The sequence below is a fragment of the Arachis ipaensis genome, chromosome B1 (assembly GCF_059453495.1).
Source record: "Arachis ipaensis isolate K30076 ecotype BB chromosome B1, ASM5945349v1, whole genome shotgun sequence".
Taxonomy (NCBI): domain Eukaryota; kingdom Viridiplantae; phylum Streptophyta; class Magnoliopsida; order Fabales; family Fabaceae; genus Arachis; species Arachis ipaensis.
In genome coordinates this window covers 111,604,310-111,627,032 of record NC_142436.1, presented here as the reverse complement: position 1 = coordinate 111,627,032, position 22,723 = coordinate 111,604,310, and the positions used below count along the sequence as shown (strand labels likewise).

The 22,723-nt window shown below is 38.7% G+C and overlaps 3 non-coding genes across 3 annotated transcripts; 2 read left to right on the top strand and 1 right to left on the bottom strand.

Annotated features, from left to right (window-relative positions):
* The first annotated feature begins 7,976 nt into the window (after nt 1–7,976).
* On the top strand, nt 7,977–8,080 carry LOC148577939 (small nucleolar RNA R71). The gene has a single exon (XR_015903045.1). It is a non-coding gene; the product is annotated as a small nucleolar RNA R71 (small nucleolar RNA).
* Nucleotides 8,081–15,722: 7,642 nt separating this feature from the next.
* Nucleotides 15,723–15,830, top strand: LOC148577938 (small nucleolar RNA R71). The gene has a single exon (XR_015903292.1). It is a non-coding gene; the product is annotated as a small nucleolar RNA R71 (small nucleolar RNA).
* A 6,508-nt stretch (nt 15,831–22,338) lies between these two features.
* On the bottom strand, nt 22,339–22,446 carry LOC148577937 (small nucleolar RNA R71). Its single transcript, XR_015903061.1, has one exon. It is a non-coding gene; the product is annotated as a small nucleolar RNA R71 (small nucleolar RNA).
* Between the last annotated feature and the right edge of the window lie 277 nt (nt 22,447–22,723).

Sequence of the window (22,723 nt, the reverse complement as noted above, 5' to 3'; positions counted from 1 at the left end):
TCTAGTTGAGTGAATCCAGAATTTGAGTTGAGAATTGCAGAAAATAAAATGGCAGGAAGGTAAATGACAGAAAAAGTAAAATGCTAGAATTAAAGAACTGAAAATAAATGACTGAAAGTAAATTGCTGAATTGTAAATGGGAATGGGGTATTGCTCATAAATGTAAATGGCAGAAATTAAAGAGAATGGGTAAGATCAGAAATGGGGAGTTCATTGGGCTTAGGAGATGTTGCATTCTCCGGATCAATTTCATTTTCATCTCTTCCTCAATCAATGCACTCATTGATCTCCTTGGCAATCTTAAGTGATTGAATTACAATTTCTTGTAATTCAATCTCTCAAATCTTGATCAATAGCCAATTCCTTGGTCAGTTGCTCATGAGAAGAGATGAAGTATCGTCACTGATTATACCACATGCATTTCCCAAATCAAGTGTTGAGAGGATTATAGTCACATATCCATCCAAACCCAATTTGGTCCAGCATGAGAAAGCATTTCTAGCATGATCTCTTCATTCCTCTTTCAAGGTTCAGAAGAGATCCAAGTATGAGTAGCTACTTTTCCAAGATAACTACCCAATTGGATGAAGATCGAAAGCTCTCAAGTAAAATCAAGAGAAAAGATAGAAGAAGAATAATGAAAACTAGTATTGATCCATCAAATTACAACAGAGCTTCCTAACCCAATGAAAGGGGTTTAGTTGTTCATAGCTCTGGAAAATGAAAACAAAGATGGAGAATACATGATGAAACTAGAAGTGCAGAGAAAGTAAATATAGAGAGTAATTCTATGCCCCGAGGCTCCCTATAATTTCCAACTCTCAATTTAATTCAAAGCTACTCCTATATATACTACTCTTCTGTTCTTCTAGTTGGCTCTTCAAGTCTTGGGTATGGGCCTTTGGATCTTGAGTTTGAAACAATTCTCTTCTTCATTGGGCTTGGCTTTACTTGCAGAGAGAAAGTGTGAAGTGGGCAGAGACTTTAGCTCAGGACGTTAGTGGTGTTAACGTTCAGTGAAAATATGGGTTCGAGAACGTTAGTGACAATCACCTTTTTCACTAATGTTCCTCACCCAAGTAAGAGCCACGTTAACTTCAAAGTTAGTGGCACAAACGTTGCCACTAACGTTGCCTCTATGCCCTTCGCACACGTTACTGGGACTTACCATTCCCAATAACGTTGAGAAGTCTCCCTCTTCCCTACGTTAGAGTCCACGTTAACTTAGTTAACGTGGCTCTTTTAACGTAGGCTTGCCAACCTTCGAGAATGTTAGTGACACTTACCATTGTCACTAACGTTCCAATGTGCCCCTATTTCTCACGTTAGAGTCCACGTTAACTTGGTTAACGTGGCCTCTAACGTGGCCATGCTAGCCATCTCCAACGTTAGTGACAAAGTTGAGTGTCACTAACGTTGGCTCATCATTCCCTTATCCACGTTAGCTTCCACGTTAACTAAGTTAACGAGGGAGTTAATGTGGCTCATAGTGGCTTATGTGGGCTAATTCCAACGTTAGTGACAATGTTGGGTGTCACTAACGTTGGCGATCACCTCCCTTCTTCACGTTAACTTCCACGTTAACTAAGTTAACGTGGGAGTTAACGTGGCTTATTGGGGCTTGTGTGTGTTCCTTCCAACGTTAGTGACAATGTTTGGTGTCACTAACGTTGTCGACCACTTTGTCTCCTCACGTTAGCTTCCACGTTAACTTGGTTAACGTGGAAGTTAACGTGGCTTATTGTGACTTGGCCAACGTTAGTGACAAAGTTGAATGTCACTAACATTGGCTTCCCCTTTTCTTCTTAACGTTAGAGGCCACGTTAACTAAGTTAACGTGGCAACTAACGTGGCCACTTATGAGCTTGGTCCAACGTTAGTGATAATGTTAAGTGTCACTAACGTTGGCTCCATTTCCTTTCTTCCACGTTAGAGTTCACGTTAACTTAGTTAACGTGACTCTTAACATGGGCAATGATGGCTTCGAGAGCGTTATTGGCAATTACTTTTCTCATTAACTTTGCAAGTTACTCCCATTCCATGTTAGTGTTAACGTTAGTATAACTAACGTAGCCACTAATGTGGTTCTTCTTTGCTTCCTTTGTCCTGAAATCAAGCAATAAAGTGCATCAAAGTTCTAGTCCAAGTCATGGGAAATGCAACATCCAATTTGTCCTTAAATTCATGCAAAATCCTCATGAAATCATGTAAAGTGCACAATGTATGCTTGAATCAAGATGTAAGTGAATATCTACCCAAAACTAGCTTATTTCCTAAGGGAATGCATGAAACTACCCTAAAAACAGTAAAGAAAAGGTCAGTGAAACTGGCCAAAATGCCCTGGCATCACAACACCAAACTTAAAGCTTGCTTGTCCCTATGCAAGTACTGGAACAAGAGAATGATGAATGGAGTGCCAAGAGAAATGAGTCATTCTTGTGGAAGTCATGTCCCTGGTTTTATGGTGGTTTCATGCATAGCAAATTAGGTTCATTCCTGGCTTTCAGACCTTTATCATGTCCTAGAATACTCACTGTGATTGCATCCCATGAGACTTTTATTCATTGATCCTTTTGTTGTTATTTCAGGGCTTATTTTTGTTCTTAAGCTAAGTGCTCTGTAAGGGGGAAACTCTTTAAAATAAGCTTTCAGCCAACACTCCCGAACCAGTTGGTTCAAGGTGCTAGGTGTTGAAGCACCCCTAAGGACTTACTTGCTCAAGTCTCTCCCCCATACTTACACACCATAGGCACATAGTTTATTTATTTTCTTTTCTTGAGACCTTGGTGTCCAGCACCTCTTTGGGTTACTAAATGCTCTGTAGTGAGGGTTACTCTTAATAGTGGACTTTCAACTGATAATCCCGAGTTAGTTAACCCAAGTTACCAAGTGATAAGGCACCCCTAAGAGCTTATTCATCCAAGTAGATCCCTCACACACGAGCACCACAGACACATGCCTCAAGATTAAAACCATTGGTGCCTAGCCTTATTGCTTACTCTTTTTCTTTTATTTTCCAACCTTTATTGTTCTTTCCCTTTTTCTTCTTAGGATCTTCTTATTTAGCTAGTCTCATGGGGTGTATTCAAAGCATATGATTCAGGACAGATAGTTGTCTTCCCACCTTATGGTTGAACCAACTTAGCTAACTTATGACTATACCATAAACTCATGAACTTACTCCATAGTATGAATTTCTCTCTGGTCTTTAAAAACACTCATTCTCTTTTTCATTTGATTCAAAGGGCAAACATACAAGTAAGCAAAGTAAGGATGCAGTGACATAAGGACTAGCAAACATAGACCCTTTTTTAACACAAAAACTTAAAAGACAGAATTGAAAAAGGTTCAAACTACTATGGAAGCATGTTCTATTTCATACAAGATCTTCCTTATTTAAAGCATAAAGAAAGATGGACCAAAGAAAGAACTCCACCACCTTTTACTCATGTGGTTGCCCATGCTCTCCTCCTTGCTTGTCCTCCTTGTGTCCCTCTTGATTGCTTGTACTCCCACTCCCTTTGCCTTTTCCAATCAGCTTCTTCCAGAAACCACCATCTTCCATCTTCTTCTTGAGTGTTTCCTTCTGCTGTTTCACCTTCCTCTCTTCTTGTTCTACAAAATCTTTTTGGACCTCATCATATGTAGGGATAGCATAGTGTAGATGATGCATATTACTAGACATGTAGTTCAACTTGGCTTGAGTGTTTACGTTGAACTCCTCCCTATGTAGTTGCCGTCCTTCATTAAGCACACTAAACTCATTGAATGCTCTCATCTGAACTAGTTGCCGCTGATTGAGTTCTTGCAAATGCTTATCTTGATGTTCTTGCCTCGCAGTAACTTGGTGGATGGCTTGAGTGAGTTGGGAATATTGTTCCTGTTGCTGCTCCATCTGTTGTTTCTGCCACTCCTCTTGTTGGCTCATCTATTTGGATTGAAGCAGTAGTATTTGTTCTTGTCCTTCCATCTGTCTCATTCCCAAATCTTCAATGGCCCTTAGAAGGTGATTCATATTCAAGTTGGCTGGGTCATGATGCTCTTCTTGTTGATATTCTTCTTGATGAGGCTCCTCTTGGTGAGCTACTCCTTTTGGTTTTGGCTTTCCTATGTGAGGTCTTCTTTGTTGTTGGGCTGGTGTCACACAAGTTAGCTGCTAAAAGGTCATCAGCCTCTCCGGATTTAACCAATCTGCATTACTATCCTCTAAGACAACCTTGGCCTTCGTGCACAATCTGAGGATGGTGCTGGGGTACCAAAGCCTGGCACCCAAATCAATCTTCTCAGCTGACTCTTGAATCCCCTCTGCTATAAGCTCGTGCACATTTATATCTCCACCTTGTACTAAGCAATGTACCATAGTAGCCCGGTTGATATTGACCTCAGAATTGTTGGCTGCTGGTAAGATAGATCTCCTCACAAGTTCAAACCATCCCTTGGCCTCAGGGCTGAGGTCTCCTCTCTTGATGAACCTGGGTCTCTTATCCACATATCTTTCCCAGTCAGCTCTTATAACACATATGTCGTTCACAATTTGTTCGAGTTCATCATCATCAGGGCTCTTACTTACTCTTGCTAGATAACTAAGCTCATCAAAATGTGGTGATTTTAGGTGAAGAGCTCTTGTTATAGCATTTGGGCTGAAGTCCACCTCCTTTCCTCTTACATAGCTTTTGAAGGTTGCGGCCTTGGTTTTGTCTTCTCTAACCACATTCGCATAGAACTCTTTGATGAGGTTTGCATTGATCTTCCCCTCTGGATTCGTGAGCCCTTGCCACCCTCTTTGTTCAATTTTCTCCCGAATCTGTGGGCACTCGTCTTCATTGATTTGGAAGGTTAATTCGGGCAGTATCTTTTTGAGCTTTATCCGCTCAAACTCTTGTTCATGGAAGGCAGTTTTGAACCTCTTCTCATCAAAAGGAACGCTCACCATTGGTTCCTTCCTCTTTTGCCTCTTGGAGCTTGATGATGCCATGAATTTGAGTTGTTGTGTGAGGGGGTTTGAAGGTAAGGATGGATGAAGAATTTGGTTGGTTAGGATGAGGTGTGATGAAGAGGTTTTGAACGTCGAAAGTGTGGATTGTGGAGAGTGGGAATTTGAGTGTGAAGGGTAAGTATGCACTAGGACTCACTTATATAGGGAGGTGAGGAAGAGATGAAAGGTGTGGATTGATGGGGTTGGTGTATGATGAACGGATGGGGTTTTGTATGGAATAAGCACGAGGATTACCAACTTTATGATGGATTTGGTTCAGTTTCCAAATTTGTTCTTCTTCCAATGTTGCATGGCAACCATTCTCAATGCATTCCCCCTTGAGGCACGTGTGTAGTACCCTCTTCATGAAGTGGCCGAACCTTTCTCATTTAATTGTCCAATCAATCTCCTTCAATGCTCCTTTCCTTTCTCTATAAAGATCAAATAAGAAAAGTAAGAAATATCATAAAAAAATCAATTTAAATTTTACGGCTAGAATAATAAAGGGAAGAAAAGATTAGATTGTTTATTCATGAAGTCCAACTAACTAACTAACTGTGTATCCTTATATGTACATTGGTGGCACCATGGGGTGACACCAAACTTAGTTTGTAGCACTGTGATGAAAAGTTCTGTTCAAAGCTCCAAGACTAGCATGCTCGCAGTTGTATTCATGCTTTCTTGGCATGCTTTGAACACCAAACTTGTTCTTCACTATATACTGCGTATTAAGGGTTTCACCAAGTTTTTGTCAAGTTTGGGTTGGAATTCATGAATATTGACTTATTCACTAGTATAAGCTCATAAAACATGGGTTGCCTCCCATGAAGCGCTTCTTTAGCGTCACTAGCTTGACGTTTCTCCTTCATCAGGGAGGTTGATAATGCTTCAAGTCCTCCCCTCTTGCCTTGGACTTATATCCATTGGTTGTATCAATGATCTCTACATGTTCCAAGGAGAGAACTCTATTGATAGTGAAGACCTTAGGTAACTGAGATGGTACAGTTGGGAGATTAGGGGGATATCTGGAAAGTAAGCTGAGATCACTTTATCTCCTGGAGAGAAGTCTTCCGTAGGGATCTTCTTGTTCCTCCACCCCCTTGGTACCTTCTTCTTTGTCCCTTTTGATGTTGCCTTGCTCTTGGTGACTTCTTCTTCTAAGAGAATTTTGTTGTTGTCTTCATATGTCTCTGGTGGTTTAGGTTCCTCCAGCTTTTCCTTGAGTTGTGACAACTGCTTATTTCCTTGTTCATCAACCAAGGGCTTTCCCAGATGGGCTGGTTGTGCTTCAGTGCTTGCTTCCTCTGTCAGCATCTCATTATGATCTTTGCTTGGTTCTTTGTTTTCTTGGTCTGCTTCTTGTGAGAGTTTGAAGACATTAAAGCTGAGTCGTTCATCATGGATCCTCAATATTAGCTCTCCTTACTCCACATCTATGAGTGCTCTGGCCGTAGCTAGGAATGGTCTTTCCAATATGATTAGGTGAGTGTGACTCTCTTCCATGTCCAAGATGACAAAGTCTGTGGGAAGAAAGTATCTCCCAACCTTTAACAACACATTTTCCACCACCCCTATTGCTTGTTTTTAAGTTTTGTCAGCCAGCTTGATGACTACATCTGTGGGCAATATCTCATTGATCTGCAGCCTCTTCACCAGGGATAAGGGTATTAAGTCGATGCTGGCTCCCAAATCGCAGAGTGCTTTATCAAATATTGTTTCTCCTATGGCACAGGGGACAAGAAAACTCCCGGATCTTTTTTTTTTGTAGGCAACTGTGGTTGAATAAGGGCACTGCACTCCTTGTTCATCACTATAGTCTGGCCTCCCTTGAGTGAGCTTTTCCTGGGAAGAAGTTCCTTCATATATTTGATGTATGCAGGCATTTGTTGGATGGCCTTGATGAATGGTATGTTTACATGCAGAGATGCAAACAAATCCAGAAACCTTAAGTATATTCTCTTCTCCACAGCACCATTGAGTAGTTGGGGAAAAGGTGCATAGAGTCTCAGCAGCTCCTGTTGTGAGATTTTTGGTTCTTGATGATCTTTTTCATTCTTCTCTACTGAGGTATCTTCAGGTTGTTCTGACAGCTTGCTTGGCTTGTCCTCAGTCTCCTTATCACTTATAGTGAACATCTTGCAATCTTCCCATCTTACTTTCTTTGTTTCACCTCTCGGATTCTTCTCTGTGTCACTTGGAAATCCATCTGTGGGTTTGGGAATTTGCTCAGAGAGATACCCCACTTGAGATTCCAACTCTTGATCGTGTCTCCCTGGCTCTTGAAACTGGCTCGCACTTCCTCCTTGAACACCTTGTTGTCTTGAATCTCCTTGCCTATGCCTTCAAGTAGATTCTCAATCCTTGAGAGTCTGTCATCAAATGCTTGTAGATCGTGATTAAAGGTGGAAGGATGAGGTAAGTTATTTTGGTTTTGATGTGGATGTGGAGAGGTGTTGTTATGGGGTGTTGATATGGTCTAGATGTGAAATGTTGGTGAGCTGCATTGTTGGGATTTGGGCATTTTTGATCAAGGCTTTGGTCTTGTTGATTTCCCCACCCAAAGTTTGGGTGATTCCTCCATCCAGGGTTGTAGGTCTTGGAGTATGGATCATGGTTTTGCCTAGGTGAATTCCCAATGTAGTTGATTTGCTCCTGACTTCCCTCTGCTTCTTCATTCAGTCCTTCTTGGGTTGTTGATGAAGTAGAGATTGCTGCTACTTGGTTCTTCTCCATCTTCTTGGTGAGGTCAGCCAGCTGCTGGGTAATGAGCTTGTTTTGGGCCAGCAGAGCATCTACATTGTTTAGCTCCATCACTCCTCTTGTGTTCCCTCTTTCGGAAGCATAGAAGTAGTCATTCTCTGCTATAGTTTCAATGACATCTATGGCTTTCTCAATGGTCTTCTTCTTGTTCAAAGATCCTCCGGATGAATGGTCTACGGCCTTCTTTGACTCATAAGAGAGCCCTTCATAGAAAATGTGCAGCTACACCCATTCATTGAACATGTCAGGTGGGCACCTCCTTGTTAGGTCTTTAAACCTCTCCCATGCTTCATATAGAGTCTCACCATCTTGTTGCCTGAAAGTTTGGACCTCAGCTCTCAGCCTATTGATTCGTTGAGTGGGGTAAAATCTTGCTAAGAATTTGTTCACCACATCTTCCCAAGTTGTCAAGCTCTCCTTTGGGAAAGACTCCAGCCACTTGGCTGCCTTATCCTTGAGTGAGAATGGAAATAAGAGCAGTCTATAGGCGTCAGGATGAACACCATTAGACTTCACTGTGTCACATATTCTCAGGAAGGTGGTTAGATGTTGATTGGGGTCTTCTTGGACACTTCCTCCGAACGAACAGTTGTTCTGCACAAGGGTGATGAGCTGTGGTTTTAGTTCAAAATTGTTGGCATGGATGGTTGGCTTTTGAATGCTACTTCCACAGTTTTCCTGGGTTTGGATTGATGTAAGAGCCTAAAACTCTTCTATCCTCCCCAGCATGATTTGCTCGTCCTCCTCCGCCATGGTTGTGAGCTTCTTCCTTATGATGGTTTTCCATGTTTTCTTCCATGTTTGGTTCAAAGTATTCCTCAAAGTGTTCCTCCTCTTCTTCAGCACCAACTACACATTTTTCTCTTGCCTCCCTCCTTAGTCTAAGGAAGGTTCTCTCAGGTTCAGAATCAAAGGAAGTTGAAGCCCCGCTTCTTCTCCCTGTCATACAACCAACAAGTACAAGCAAAGAGAATAGGTGCAGAAAGTATATCTGTCAGAATTACTGTTAGTGTGAGTGATGTAATATATCAAACAGTTAGTGGGTTAGTGAAATGAATGGTAAATAACAAAGAAAAAAGGTAGGGGGAAGGGAAGAAATTAACTAAAACAGAAAGTAAATGACTCAAACAGAAAATTAAATCAAATTAAAAGAAAATGCTCAATCTAATTATCCTCCAATTTAATCATTGTTGATGCACAATCAATCCCCGGCAACGGCGCCATAAACTTGATGCACGGAAAACTTGTCTCATAACAAATTTCCTTCGGCAAGTGTACCGAATTTGTCGTCAAGTAAAAACTCATAATAGAGTGAGGTCGAATCCCACAGGGATTGATTGATCAAGCAACTTTAATTAGAGGAATGTTCTAGTTGAGCGAATCCAGAATTTGAGTTGAGAATTACAGAAAATAAAATGGCGGGAAGGTAAATGACAGAAAAAGTAAAATGCTAGAATTAAAGAACTGAAAATAAATGACTGAAAGTAAATTGCTGAATTGTAAATGGGAATGGGGTATTGCTCATAAATGTAAATGGCAGAAATTAAAGAGAATGGGTAAGATCAGAAATGGGGAGTTCATTGGGCTTAGGAGATGTTGCATTCTCCGGATCAATTTCATTTTCATCTCTTCCTCAATCAATGCACTCATTGATCTCCTTGGCAATCTTAAGTAATTGAATTACAACTTCTTGTAATTCAATCTCTCAAATCTTGATCAATAGCCAATTCCTTGGTCAGTTGCTCATGAGAAGAGATGAAGTATGGTCACTGATTATACCACATGCATTTCCCAAATCAAGTGTTGAGAGTATTATAGTCACATATCCATCCAAACCCAATTTGGTCCAGCATGAGAAAGCATTTCTAGCATGATCTCTTCATTCCTCTTTCAAGGTTCAGAAGAGATCCAAGTATGAGTAGCTTCTTTTCCAAGATAACTACCCAATTGGATGAAGATCGAAAGCTCTCAAGTAAAATCAAGAGAAAAGATAGAAGAAGAATAATGAAAACTAGTATTGATCCATCAAATTACAACAGAGCTCCCTAACCCAATGAAAGGGGTTTAGTTGTTCATAGCTCTGGAAAACGAAAACAAAGATGGAGAATACATGATGAAACTAGAAGTGTAGAGAAAGTAAATATAGAGAGTAATTCTATGCCCGAGGCTCCCTATAATTTCCAACTCTCAATTTAATTCAAAGCTACTCTTATATATACTACTCTTCTGTTCTTCAAGTTGGCTCTTCAAGTCTTGGGTATGGGCCTTTGGATCTTGAGTTTGAAGCAATTCACTTCTTCATTGGGCTTGGTTTTACTTGCAGAGAGAAAGTGTGAAGTGGGCAGAGACTTTAGCTCAGGACGTTAGTGGTGTTAACGTTCAGTGAAAATATGGGTTCGAGAATGGTGCACGAAATTGTGATCTCCAGGCTCGAACAAATCCTGGTAATGGCTCCAGAGCTTGGTGCTCTGATCTTAATTCATAATTGTCACAACTTCGATACAACTAACCAGCAAGTGCACTGGGTCGTCCAAGTAATACCTTACGTGAGTAAGGTTCGAATCCCACGGAGATTGTTGGTATGAAGCAAGCTATGGTCACCTTGTAAATCTCAGTCAGGCAGATATAAAGTGATAATGGTGTTTTCGAATATTATATAATAAAATAGGGATAGAGATACTTATGTAAATCATTGGTAGGAATTTCAGATAAGCGAATGGAGATGCTTTTCGTTCCTCTGAACCTCTGCTTTCCTGCTATCTTCATCCAATCAGTCTCACTCCTTTCCATGGCTGGCTTTATGTGATACATCACCACTGTCAATGGCTACTTTCGGTCATCTCTCGGGAAAATGATCCAATGCCCTGTCACGGCACGGCTAATCGTCTGGAGGCATCACCCTTGTCAATGGCTTCATCTTATCCTCTCAGTGAATAATATGCTCACGCACCCTGTCACGGCACGGCTATTCATCTGTCGGTTCTCGATCATGCTGGAATAGGATTTACTATCCTTTTGCGTCTGTCACTAACGCCCTGCAATCGCGAGTTAGGAGCTCGTCACAGTCATTCAATCATTGAATCCTACTCGGAATACCACAGACAAGGTTTAGACCTTCCGGATTCTCTTGAATGCCGCCATCATTCTAGCTTACGCCACGAAGATTCTGGTTAGGAGATCTAAGAGATATTCATTCTAGCTTATTTCATGTAGAACAGAAGTGTTTGTCAGGCATGCGTTCATAAGGGAGAAGAATGATGAGCGTCACACATAATCATCACCTTCATCACGTTCTTGGGTGCGAATGGATATCTTAGAAGTGAAATAAGAAGAATTGAATAGAAAACAGTAGTACTTTGCATTAATCTTTGAGGAACAGCAGAGCTCCACACCTTAATCTATGGAGTGTAGAAACTCTACCATTAAAAATACATAAGTGAAAGGTCCAGGCATGGCCGAGAGGCCAGCCCCTCTGATCTAAGAACCAGGCGTCCAAAGATGCCAAATACAATAGTAAAAGGTCCTATTTATAATAAACTAGCTACTAGGGTTTACATGAGTAAGTAATTGATGTACAAATCCACTTCCGGGGCCCACTTGGTGTGTGCTTGGGCTTGGGCTTGAGTGTTACACGTGCAGAGGCCATTTGTGGAGTTGAACGCCAGTTTCTGTGCCAGTTTGGGCGTTCAACTCTGGTTCTGGATCCTTTTCTGGCGCTGGACGCCAGATTTGGGCAGAAGGCTGGCGTTGACCGCCAGTTTACGTCGTCAATTCTTGGCCAAAGTATGGACTATTATATATGGCTGGAAAGCCCTGGATGTCTACTTTCAAACGCAATTGGAAGCTCGCCATTTAGAGTTCTGTAGCTCCAGAAAATTCACTTTGAGTGCAGGGAGGTCAGAATCCAACAGCATCAGCAGTCCTTTTTCAACCTCTGAATCTGATTTCTGCTCAAGTCCCTCAATTTTAGCCAGAAAATACCTGAAATCACAGAAAAACACACAAACTCATAGTAAAGTCCAGAAATGTGAATTTAACATAAAATCTATTAAAAACATCCCTAAAAGTAACTAGATTCTACTAAAAACATACTAAAAACAATGTCAAAAAGCGTATAAATTATCCGCTCATCACAACACCAAACTTAAATTGTTGCTTGTCCCCAAGCAACTGAAAATCAAAATAGGATAAAAAGAATAGAATATACTATAAATTCCAAACTATCAATGAAACAGAGCTTCAATCATATGAGCGGGACTTATAGCTTTTTGCCTCTTGAATAGTTTTGGCATCTCACTTTATCCATTGAGGTTCAGAATGATTGGCATCTATAGGGACTTCAGATTTCGAATAGTGTTATTGACTCTCTTAGTTCAGTATGATGATTCTTGAACACAGCTATTTTATGAGTCTTGGCCGTGGCCCTAAGCACTTTGTTTTCCAGTATTACCACCGGATACATAAATGCCACAGACACATAATTGGGTGAACCTTTTCAGATTGTGACTCAGCTTTGCTAAAGTCCCCAATTAGAGGTGTCCAGGGTTCTTAAGCACACTCTTTGTTTTTTCTTTGGACCTTGACTTTAACCGCTCAGTCTCAAGTTTTCACTTGACACCTACACGCCACAAGCACATGGTTAGGGACAGCTTGGTTTAGCCGCTTAGACCAGGATTCTATTCCTTTAGGCCCTCCTACCCACTGATGCTCAAAGCCTTGGGATCCTTTTTAATTGCCCTTGCCTTTTGGTTTTAAGGGTTATTGGCTTTTTCTGCTTGCTTTTTCTTTTTCTTTCTATATTTTTTTTTCTCTGCAAGCTTTGTTCTTTGCTGCTTTTTCTTGCTTCAAGAATCATTTTTATGATTTTTCAAATTATCAAATAACATGTCTCCTAGTCATCATTCTTTCAAGAGCCAACATTTTTAACATTCTTAAACAACAACTTCAAAAGACATATGCACTGTTCAAGCATACATTCAGAAAACAGGAAGCATTGTCACCACATCAATATAATTAAGTTAAGTTCAAGGATAAATTCAAAACTCATGTACTTCTTGTTCTTTTGAATTAAAACAGTTTTTATTTAAGAGAGGTGATGGATTCATAGGACATTCATAACTTTAAGACAAAGTTACTACTACTAATGATCATGTAATGAAGACACAAACATAGATAAGCACATAACATAGAAAATGAAAAACAGAGAAAGTAAGAACAAGGAATGAGTCCACCTTAGTGATGTCCTTGAGCTCTTCTATGTCTCTTCCTTGTCTTTGCTGCTCCTCCTTCATTGTTTTTAGATCTTCTCTGATTTCATGAAGGATGATGGAGTGCTCTTGATGTTCCACCCTTAGTTGCTTCCAATAATTGTGTGGAAGAAAATGTATCCCCTGAGATATCTTAGGGATCTCTTGATTTGCAGTCAAATGTTCTACCACTGAGCTTTAGACCCTTGATGGAAGCTTTTGTCTTCCGTTTCCTCTTTCTAGAGGTTTCTCTGGCCTTAGGTGCCATCAATGGTTATGGAAAAAACAAAAAAGCTATGCTTTTTACCACACCAAACTTAGAATGTTGCTCGCCCTCGAGCAAAAGAAGAAAGAATAGAAGAATAAGAAGAAGATATGGAGGAGATGGAGGGAGATGTGTATTCGGCCATATGGGTGGGATTGGGTGTGAAGAAGAGATGTTGAATTTTTGAAGGTAAGTGGGTGTATGGGTGTGAGTGGTAAATGGAAGACAGAAGGGATGAGTGTTTATTGGGAATAGAGGATGATTGAGAAGAGAGAAGAGAGTGAGTGGAGGTAGGTGGGGATCCTGTGGGGTCCACAGATCCTGAGGTGATCCTGTGAGGTCCACAGATCCTGAGGTGTCAAGGCATTTACATCCCTGCACCAATTTAGGCATGTAAAATGCCCTTGCACACAACTCTGGGCGTTCAGCGCCAGGTTGGTGCCCATTTTGGGCGTTCAACGCCCCTTTGCTGCCATTTCTGGCGTTGAACGCCAGAACCATGCTTGTTCTGGGCGTTCAGCGCCAGGATGCTCCCATTCTGGGCGTTCAGCGCCAGAACTATGCTCTGTTCTGGCGTTGAACACCAGACAGATGCTCCTCCAGGGTGTGATTTTTCCTCTGCTATTTTTGATTCCGTTTTCAATTTTTATATTTATTTTGTGACTCCACATGATCATGAACCTAAGAAAACATGAAAAACAATAAAAATAAGAATTAGATAAACATTGGGTTGCCTCCCAACAAGCGCTTCTTTAATGTCAATAGCTTGACAGTGGGCTCTCATGGAGACTCACAGATGTGCAGAGCTTTATTGAGACTCTCCAACACCAAACTTAGAGTTTGGATATGGGAGTTCAACACCAAACTTAGAGTTTGGTTGTGGCCTCCCAACACCAAACTTTGAGTTTGACTGTGGGGGCTCTGGTTGACTCTGCTGGGAGAGAAGCTTTTCCTGCTTCCTCTCCATGGTTGCAGAGGGGGATCCTTGAGTTTTGAATACAAGGGAGTTCTCATTCCATTGAAGGAATATTTCACCTCTGTCAACATCAATCACAGCTCTTGCTGTGGCCAGGAAAGGTCTTCCTAGGATGATGGATTCATCCTCTTCCTTTCCAGTATCCAGGACTATGAAATCAGTTGGTATGTAAAGGCCCTCAACCTTTACTAATACATCTTCTACTTGTCCATAAGCCTGTTTTCTTGAACTGTCTGCCATCTCTAATGAGATTTTAGCAGCTTGCACCCCATAGATTCCCAGTTTCTCTATTACAGAGAGGGGCATGAGGTTTATACCTGAACCAAGGTCACACAGAGCTTTAAAGATCATGGTGCCTATGGTACAAGGTAATATGAACTTTCTAGGATCCTGTCACTTCTGAGGCAATGTCAGTTGATCCAGATCACTTAGTTCATTGATGAACAAGGGAGGTTCAACTTCCCAAGCATCAATGCCAAATAATTTGGCATTCAGCTTCATGATTGCACCAAGAAACTTGGCAGTTTGCTCTTCAGTAACATCCTCATTCTCTTCAGAAGAGGAATACTCATCAGAGCTCATGAAGGGCATAAGGAGGTTCAATGGAATCTCTATGGTCTCTAGATGAGCCTCAGAGTCCTTTGGTTCCTCAGAGGGAAGCTCCTTATTGGTCACTGAACGTCCCAGGAGGTCTTCCTCCTTGGGATTCACGTCCTCTCCTCTTCTCACAGGTTCGGCCAGGGCACTTATGTCAATGGCCTTGCACTCTCCTTTTGGATTCTCTTCTGTATTGCTTGGGAGAGTACTAGGAGGGATTTCAGTGATCCTTTTACTCAGCTGGTTCACTTGTGCTTCCAGATTTCTAATGGAAGACCTTGTTTCATTCATGAAACTTACAGTGGCCTTAGATAGATCAGAGACTAGATTTGCTAAATTAGAAGCATTTTGTTCAGAGTTCTCTGTCTGTTGCTGAGTTGATGATGGAAAAGGCTTGCTATTGCTAAACCTGTTTCTTCCACCATTATTAAAGCCTTGTTGGGGCTTTTGATCCTTCCATGAGAAATTTGGATGATTTCTCCATGTTGAGTTATAGGTGTTTCCATAAGGTTCACCTAAGTAATTTACCTCTGCTATTGCAGGGTTCTCAGGATCATAGGCTTCTTCTTCAGAAGATGCCTCTTGAGTACTGTTGGATGCAGCTTGCATTCCATGCAGACTCTGAGAAATCATATTGACTTGCTGAGTCAATATTTTGTTCTGAGCCAATATGGCATTCAGAGTATCAACTTCAAGAACTCCCTTCTTCATAGGCGTCCCATTACTCACAGGATTCCTTTCAGAAGTGTACATGAACTGGTTATTAGCAACCATGTCAATGAGTTCTTGAGCTTCTGCAGGCGTTTTCTTTAGGTGAATGGATCCACCTACAGAAGTGTCCAGTGACATCTTTGATAGCTCAGATAAACCATCATAGAATATATCCAGGATGGTCCATTCTGAAAGCATGTCAGAAGGACACTTTTTGGTCAACTGTTTGTATCTTTCCCAAGCTTCATAGAGGGATTCACCTTCTTTCTGTCTGAAGGTTTGAACATCAGCTCTAAGCTTGCTCAGCTTTTGAGGAGGAAAGTACTTGGCTAAGAAAGTCGTGACCAGCTTATCCCAAGAGTTCAGGCTGTCTTTAGGTTGAGAGTCCAACCATAATCTAGCTCTGTCTCTTACAGCAAAAGGGAAAAGCATGAGCCTGTAGACTTCAGGATCTACTCCATTAGTCTTAACAGTATCACATATCTGCAAGAATTCAGTTAAGAACTGAAAAGGATCTTCAGATGGAAGTCCATGAAACTTGCAGTTCTGCTGCATCAGAGAAACTAATTGAGGTTTCAGCTCAAAGTTGTTTGCTCCAATGGCAGGAATGGAGATGCTTCTTCCATGTAAATTGGAATTAGGTGCAGTAAAGTCACCAAGCATCTTCCTTACATTATTATTATTTTCGGCTGCCATCTCCTTTTCCTGTTTGAAAATTTCTGAAAGGTTATCTCTGGATTGTTGTATTTTAGCTTCTCTTAATTTTCTCTTCAGAGTGCTTTCAGGTTCTGGATCTGCTTCCACAAGAATGTTCTTATCCTTGCTCCTGCTCATATGACAAGGAAGAATGGCCAGAAAAATGATAATAATAATAGAGATTCTCTTTACCACAGTAAAGAGGATCCTTATTGTTAGTAGAAGAAAGGAAGAAGAAATTCGAACACAGATAGAGGAGGGGGTTCGAATTTGGTGATGATGTGAGGAAGAGATGTTAGTTAATGAATGAATAAATAGAATAGGATGAGAGAGAAGGAGGGAATTTTCGAAAATTATTTTTGAAAAGGAGTTAATGATTTTTGAAAATGGTTTTTGAAAAATTGTTAGTAATTTTCGAAAATTAAGTTTTAAAAATTAAAATAATTAATAAATTAAAAAGAAATTTTGAAAAAGGGGAGAGATATTTTCGAAAATGAGAGAGAGAGAGTTAGTTAGGTAGTTTTGAAAAAGATAAGAAACAAACAAAAAGTTAGTTAGTTAGTTGAAACAAATTTTGAAAAGATAAGAAGTTAGGAAGTTAGAAAAGATATTTTGAAAAGATATTTTTGAAAAAGATAAGATAAGAAGATATTTTTGAAAAGATATGATAGAAATTAGTTTTTGAAAAAGATTTGATTTTTAAAATCACAATTAATGACTTGATTCATAAGAAATCACAAGATATGATTCTAGAACTTAAAGTTTGAATCTTTCTTAACAAGCAAGTAACAAACTTCAAATTTTTGCATCAAAACATTAATTGTTTATATTATTTTCGAAAATTTGATTTAAAAATAAGAAAAAGATTTTTGAAAAATATTTTTGGAATTTTCGAAAATAACTAAGAATTTTGAAAAAGATTTGAATTTTGAAAAAGATTCTGAAAAAGATAAGATTTTCAAATTGAAAATTTGATTTGACTCATTGGCAACAACTTGATTTTAAAAATTTTTGAAAAAGTCAATCCAATTTTCGAATTTGATGAGAGAAAAAGGGAAAGATATTTTTTTGATTTTTGAAATTTTTATGAAAAACATGAAAAATATGCTATGCATGAAATTTTTAGATCAAAACAATGAATGCATGCATGAATGATATGAATGTCAAGATGAACACCAAGAACACTATGAATGTCAAGATGAACATCAAGAACATAATTTTGAAAAATTTTTAATGCAAAGAAAACATGCAAGGCACCAAACTTAGAATTCTTTAATTCTTAGACACTAAGAATTCAAGAATGCATATGATAAACATGAAAAGACACAAAACAAAAATTCATCAAGATCAAACAAGAAGACTTACCAAGAACAACTTGAAGATCATGAAGAACACTATGAATGCATGAATTTTCGAAAAAAATGCAAGGTGAGTATGCAATTGACACCAAACTTATGATATGACTCAAGACTCAAACAAGAAACACAAAAATATTTTTGATTTTTATGATTTTCTAAATTTTTTGTATATTTTTTTTTCGAAAATTAATTGAAAAAGAAAAATAAGGATTCCAAAATTTTTAATATGAATTCCAGGAATCTTATGATCTTTAGTCTAAAGCTCCAATCAAAGGGTCAGGCATGGCTTAATAGCCAGCCAAGCTTTAGTATGCAATTACATCCATTGAGGTGATTAGTTGAAGACCAATCCCAAAGGGGTTTGGATATGGCTTTACAGCCAGACAGGATTCAACATGTTACCATGAAACACTAGAATTCATTCTTAAAAATTTTGAAGCCATAGAATAATTTATTTTTGAAAACATTTTTTTTTAAAACTCTTTTTTTTTTTCAAAAACAAAGGAAAAATTTTTGAAAGATTTTTTTTTTTTGAAAAATTTTTGAAAAGAAAACGAAAAGAAAGTTACCCAATCTGAGCAACAAGATGAACCGTCAGTTGTCCAAACTCAAACAATCCCCGGCAACGGCGCCAAAAACTTGGTGCACGAAATTGTGTTGTCCTTTTCTTTGTACTTGTGTGAGATTAACAATATATAATTGTATTGAAGCCTCATTGTGGCTCTAAATTGTGATGAGCGGATAATTTATACGCTTTTTGACATTGTTTTTAGTATGTTTTTAGTAGGATCTAGTTACTTTTAGGGATGTTTTTAATAGATTTTGTGTTAAATTCACATTTCTGGACTTTACTATGAGTTTGTGTGTTTTTCTGTGATTTCAGGTATTTTCTGGCTGAAATTGAGGGACTTGAGCAAAAATCAGATTCAGAGGTTGAAAAAGGACTGCTGATGTTGTTGGATTCTGACCTCCCTGCACTCAAAGTGGAGTTTCTGGAGCTACAGAACTCGAAATGGCGTGCTTCCAATTGCGTTGGAAAGTAGACATCCAGGGCTTTCCAGCAATATATAATAGTCCATAATTTGGCAAAGAATAGACGACGTAAACTGGCGTTCAACACCAGCCTTCTGCCCAAATCTGGCGTCCAGCGCCAGAAAAGGATCCAAAACCAGAGTTGAACGCCCAAACTGGCGTTCAACTCCACAAATGGCCTCTGCACGTGTAACACTCAAGCCCAAGCCCAAGCACACACCAAGTGGGCCCCGGAAGTGGATTTATGCATCAATTACTTACTCATGTAAACCCTAGTGACTAGTTTATTATAAATAGGACCTCTTACTATTGTATTTGACATCTTTGGACGCCTGGTTCTTAGATCAGAGAGGCTGGCCTCTCGGCCATGCCTGGACCTTTCACTTATGTATTTTTAACGGTAGAGTTTCTACACTCCATAGATTAAGGTGTAGAGCTCTGCTGTTCCTCAAAGATTAATGCAAAGTACTACTGTTTTCTATTCAATTCTTCTTATTTCTCTTCTAAGATATCCATTCGCACTCAAGAACGTGATGAAGGTGATGATTATGTGTGACGCTCATCATCCTTCTCCCTTATGAACGCGTGCCTGACAAACACTTCTGTTCTACATGAATTAAGCTAGAATGAGTATCTCTTAGATCTCCTAACCAGAATCTTCGTGGCGTAAGCTAGAATGATGGCGGCATTCAAGAGAATCCGGAAGGTCTAAACCTTGTATGTGGTATTCTGAGTAGGATTCAATGATTGAATGACTATGACGAGCTTCAAACTCGCGATTGTTGGGCGTTAGTGACAGACGCAAAAGGAGGGTGAATCCTATTCCAACATGATCGAGAACCGACAGATGAATAGCCGTGCCGTGACAGGGTGCGTGAGCATATGATTCACTGAGAGGAGGGGATGTAGCCACTGACAACGGTGATGCCCTTGCATACAGCCAGCCATGGAAAGGAGTAAGACTGATTGGATGAAGATAGCAGGAAAGCAGAGGTTCAGAGGAACGAAAAGCATCTCCATTCGCTTATCTGAAATCCCTGCCAATGAATCTACATAAGTATCTCTATCCCTTTTATTGTTTATTTTAATCTAATAAAGTATCATGTTTAAATCCGCCTGACTGAGATTTACAAGGTGACCATAGCTTGCTTCAAGCCAACAATCTCTGTGGGATCGACCCTTACTCACGTAAGGTTTATTACTTGGACGACCCAGTACACTTGCTGGTTAGTTGAACGGAGTTGTGTCCACACATAGTAAAGAGCCATAATAATGATTCCATACAACAACAAAGAGTACTACATTAATGTGATCACAATTTCGTGCACCAAGTTTTTGGCGCCGTTGCCGGGGATTGTTCGTGTTTGAACAACTGACGGTTCATCTTGTTGCTCAGATTAGGTAATTTTCTTTTTGTTTTATTTTCAAAAATCTTTCAAAAATCTTTCAAAAATATTTTCCTCTGTTTTCGAAAAAAAAAAATTTTAAAAATGTTTTCAAAAATAAATTATTCTATGGCTTCAAAATTTTTAAGAATGAATTCTAGTGTTTCATGAAATATGTTGAATCATATCTGGCTGTAAAGCCATACCCAAAACTACTTTGGGATTGGTATTCAACTAATCATTCCAGCCCATGTAATCATATGTTGCAGCCTGGCTGGCTAGTGAGCCATGTCTAATTCCTGGACTGAAGCTTTAGACTAACATGGCAAGATTCCTGGAATTCATATTAAAAATTTTGGAATCCTTATTTTTTTTCTTTTAAATTTTCGAAAAATATAAATAAAAAAATCCAAAAAAATTAGAAAATCATAAAAATAAAAAATATTTTGTGTTTCTTGTTTGAGTCTTGAGTCACATTATAAGTTTGGTGTCACTTGCATATGCATCTTGCATTTTTTCGAAAATATCATGCATTCATAGTGTTCTTCATGATCTTCAAATTGTTCTTGGTAAGTCTTCTTGTTTGATCTTGATGATTTTTTGTTTTGTGTCTTTTCATGTTTATCATATGCATTCTTGAATTCTTAGTGTCTAAGCATTAAAGAATTCTAAGTTTGGTGTCTTGCATGTTTTCTTTGCATTAAAAATTTTTCAAAAATATGTTCTTGATGTTCATCATGATCTTCATAGTGTTCTTGGTGTTCATCTTGACATTCATGGCATTCTTGCATACATTCATGTTTTGATCTAAAAATTTCATGCATTGCATAATTTTCATGTTTTCATAAAAATTCAAAAAAATCAAAAAAATATCTTTCCCTTTTTTTCTCTCATCAAATTCGAAAATTGAGTTGACTTTCTCAAAAATTTTTAAAAATCAAAATTGTTTCTCATGAGTCAAATCAAATTTTCAATTTGAAAATCTTATCTGTTTCAAAATCTTTTTCAAAAATCAAATCTTTTTCAAATTTCTTAGTTATTTTCGAAAATTCCAAAAATATTTTTCAAAAATCTTTTTCTTATTTTTATACCAAATTTTCGAAAATAACATAAACAATTAATGTTTTGATTCAAAAATTTGAAGTTTGTTACTTGCTTGTTAAGAAAGATTCAAACTTTAAGTTCTAGAATCATATCTTGTGATTTCTTATGAATCAAGTCATTAATTGTGATTTTAAAAATCAAATCTTTTTCAAAACTAATCCTATCATATCTTTTCAAAATATCTTCTTATCTTATCTTGTTCAAAAATATCTTTTCAAAATATCTTCTCTAACTTCCTAACTTCCTATCTTTTCAAAATTTGTTTCAACTAACTAACTAACTTTTTGTTTGTTTCTTATCTTTTTCAAAACCACCTAACTAACTCTCTCTCTCTCAATTTCGAAAATATCTCTCCCCTTTTTCAAAATTTCTTTTTAATTAACTAATTATTTTTATTTTTAATTTTATTTCAAAAAAAAAATTTCGAAAAAGACTAACAAATTTTCAAAAACCAATTTTCAAAAATCACTAACTCCTTTTCAAAATAATTTTCGAAAATTATACCTCTCCCATCCTATTCTATTTATTCATTCATATCCTAACATCTCATCTCACATTCCAATCCTCACAGTTGTGTTTCTTCCTTTACATCACATCCTTTATCTCCCCCTCTTCTTCTACTTACAAAGGGATCCCTATACTGTGGTATAAAGGATCTCCATTATTATTATTATTTTTCTGCACCTTCTTCTTTGTCATATGAGCAGGAGCAAGGATAAGAACATTCTTGTGGAAGCAGATCCAGAACCTGAAAGGACTCTGAAAAGAAAATTAAGAGAAGCTAAAATACAACAATCCAGAGAAAACCTTTCAGAAATTTTCGAACAGGCAGAGGAGATGGCAGCCGAAAATAATAATAATGTAAGGAAGATGCTTGGTAACTTTACTGCACCTAATTCCAATTTACATGGAAGAAGCATCTCCATTCCTGCCATTGGAGCAAACAACCTTGAGCTGAAACCTCAGTTAGTTTCTCTGATGCAGCAGAACTGCAAGTTTTATGGACTTCCATCCGAAGATCCTTTTCAGTTCTTAACTGAATTCTTGCAGATATGTGATACTGTTAAGACTAATGGAATAGATCCTAAAGTCTACAGGCTCATGCTTTTCCCTTTTGCTGTAAGAGACAGAGCTAGATTGTGGTTGGATTCTCAACCCAAAGACAGCCTGAACTCTTGGGATAAGCTGGTCACGGCTTTCTTAGCCAAGTACTTTCCTCCTCAAAAGCTGAGCAAGCTTAGAGCTGATGTTCAAACCTTCAGACAGAAAGAAGGTGAATCCCTCTATGAAGCTTGGGAAAGATACAAACAATTGACCAAAAAGTGTCCTTCTGACATGCTTTCAGAATGGACCATCCTGGATATATTCTATGATGGTCTGTCTGAGTTATCTAAGATGTCATTGGATACCTCTGCAGGTGGATCCATTCACCTAAAGAAAACGCCTGCAGAAGCTCAAGAACTCATTGACATGGTTGCTAATAACCAGTTCATGTACACTTCTGAAAGGAATCCTGTGAGTAATGGGACGCCTATGAAGAAGGGAGTTCTTGAAGTTGATACTCTGAATGCCATATTGGCTCAGAACAAAATATTGACTCAGCAAGTCAATATGATTT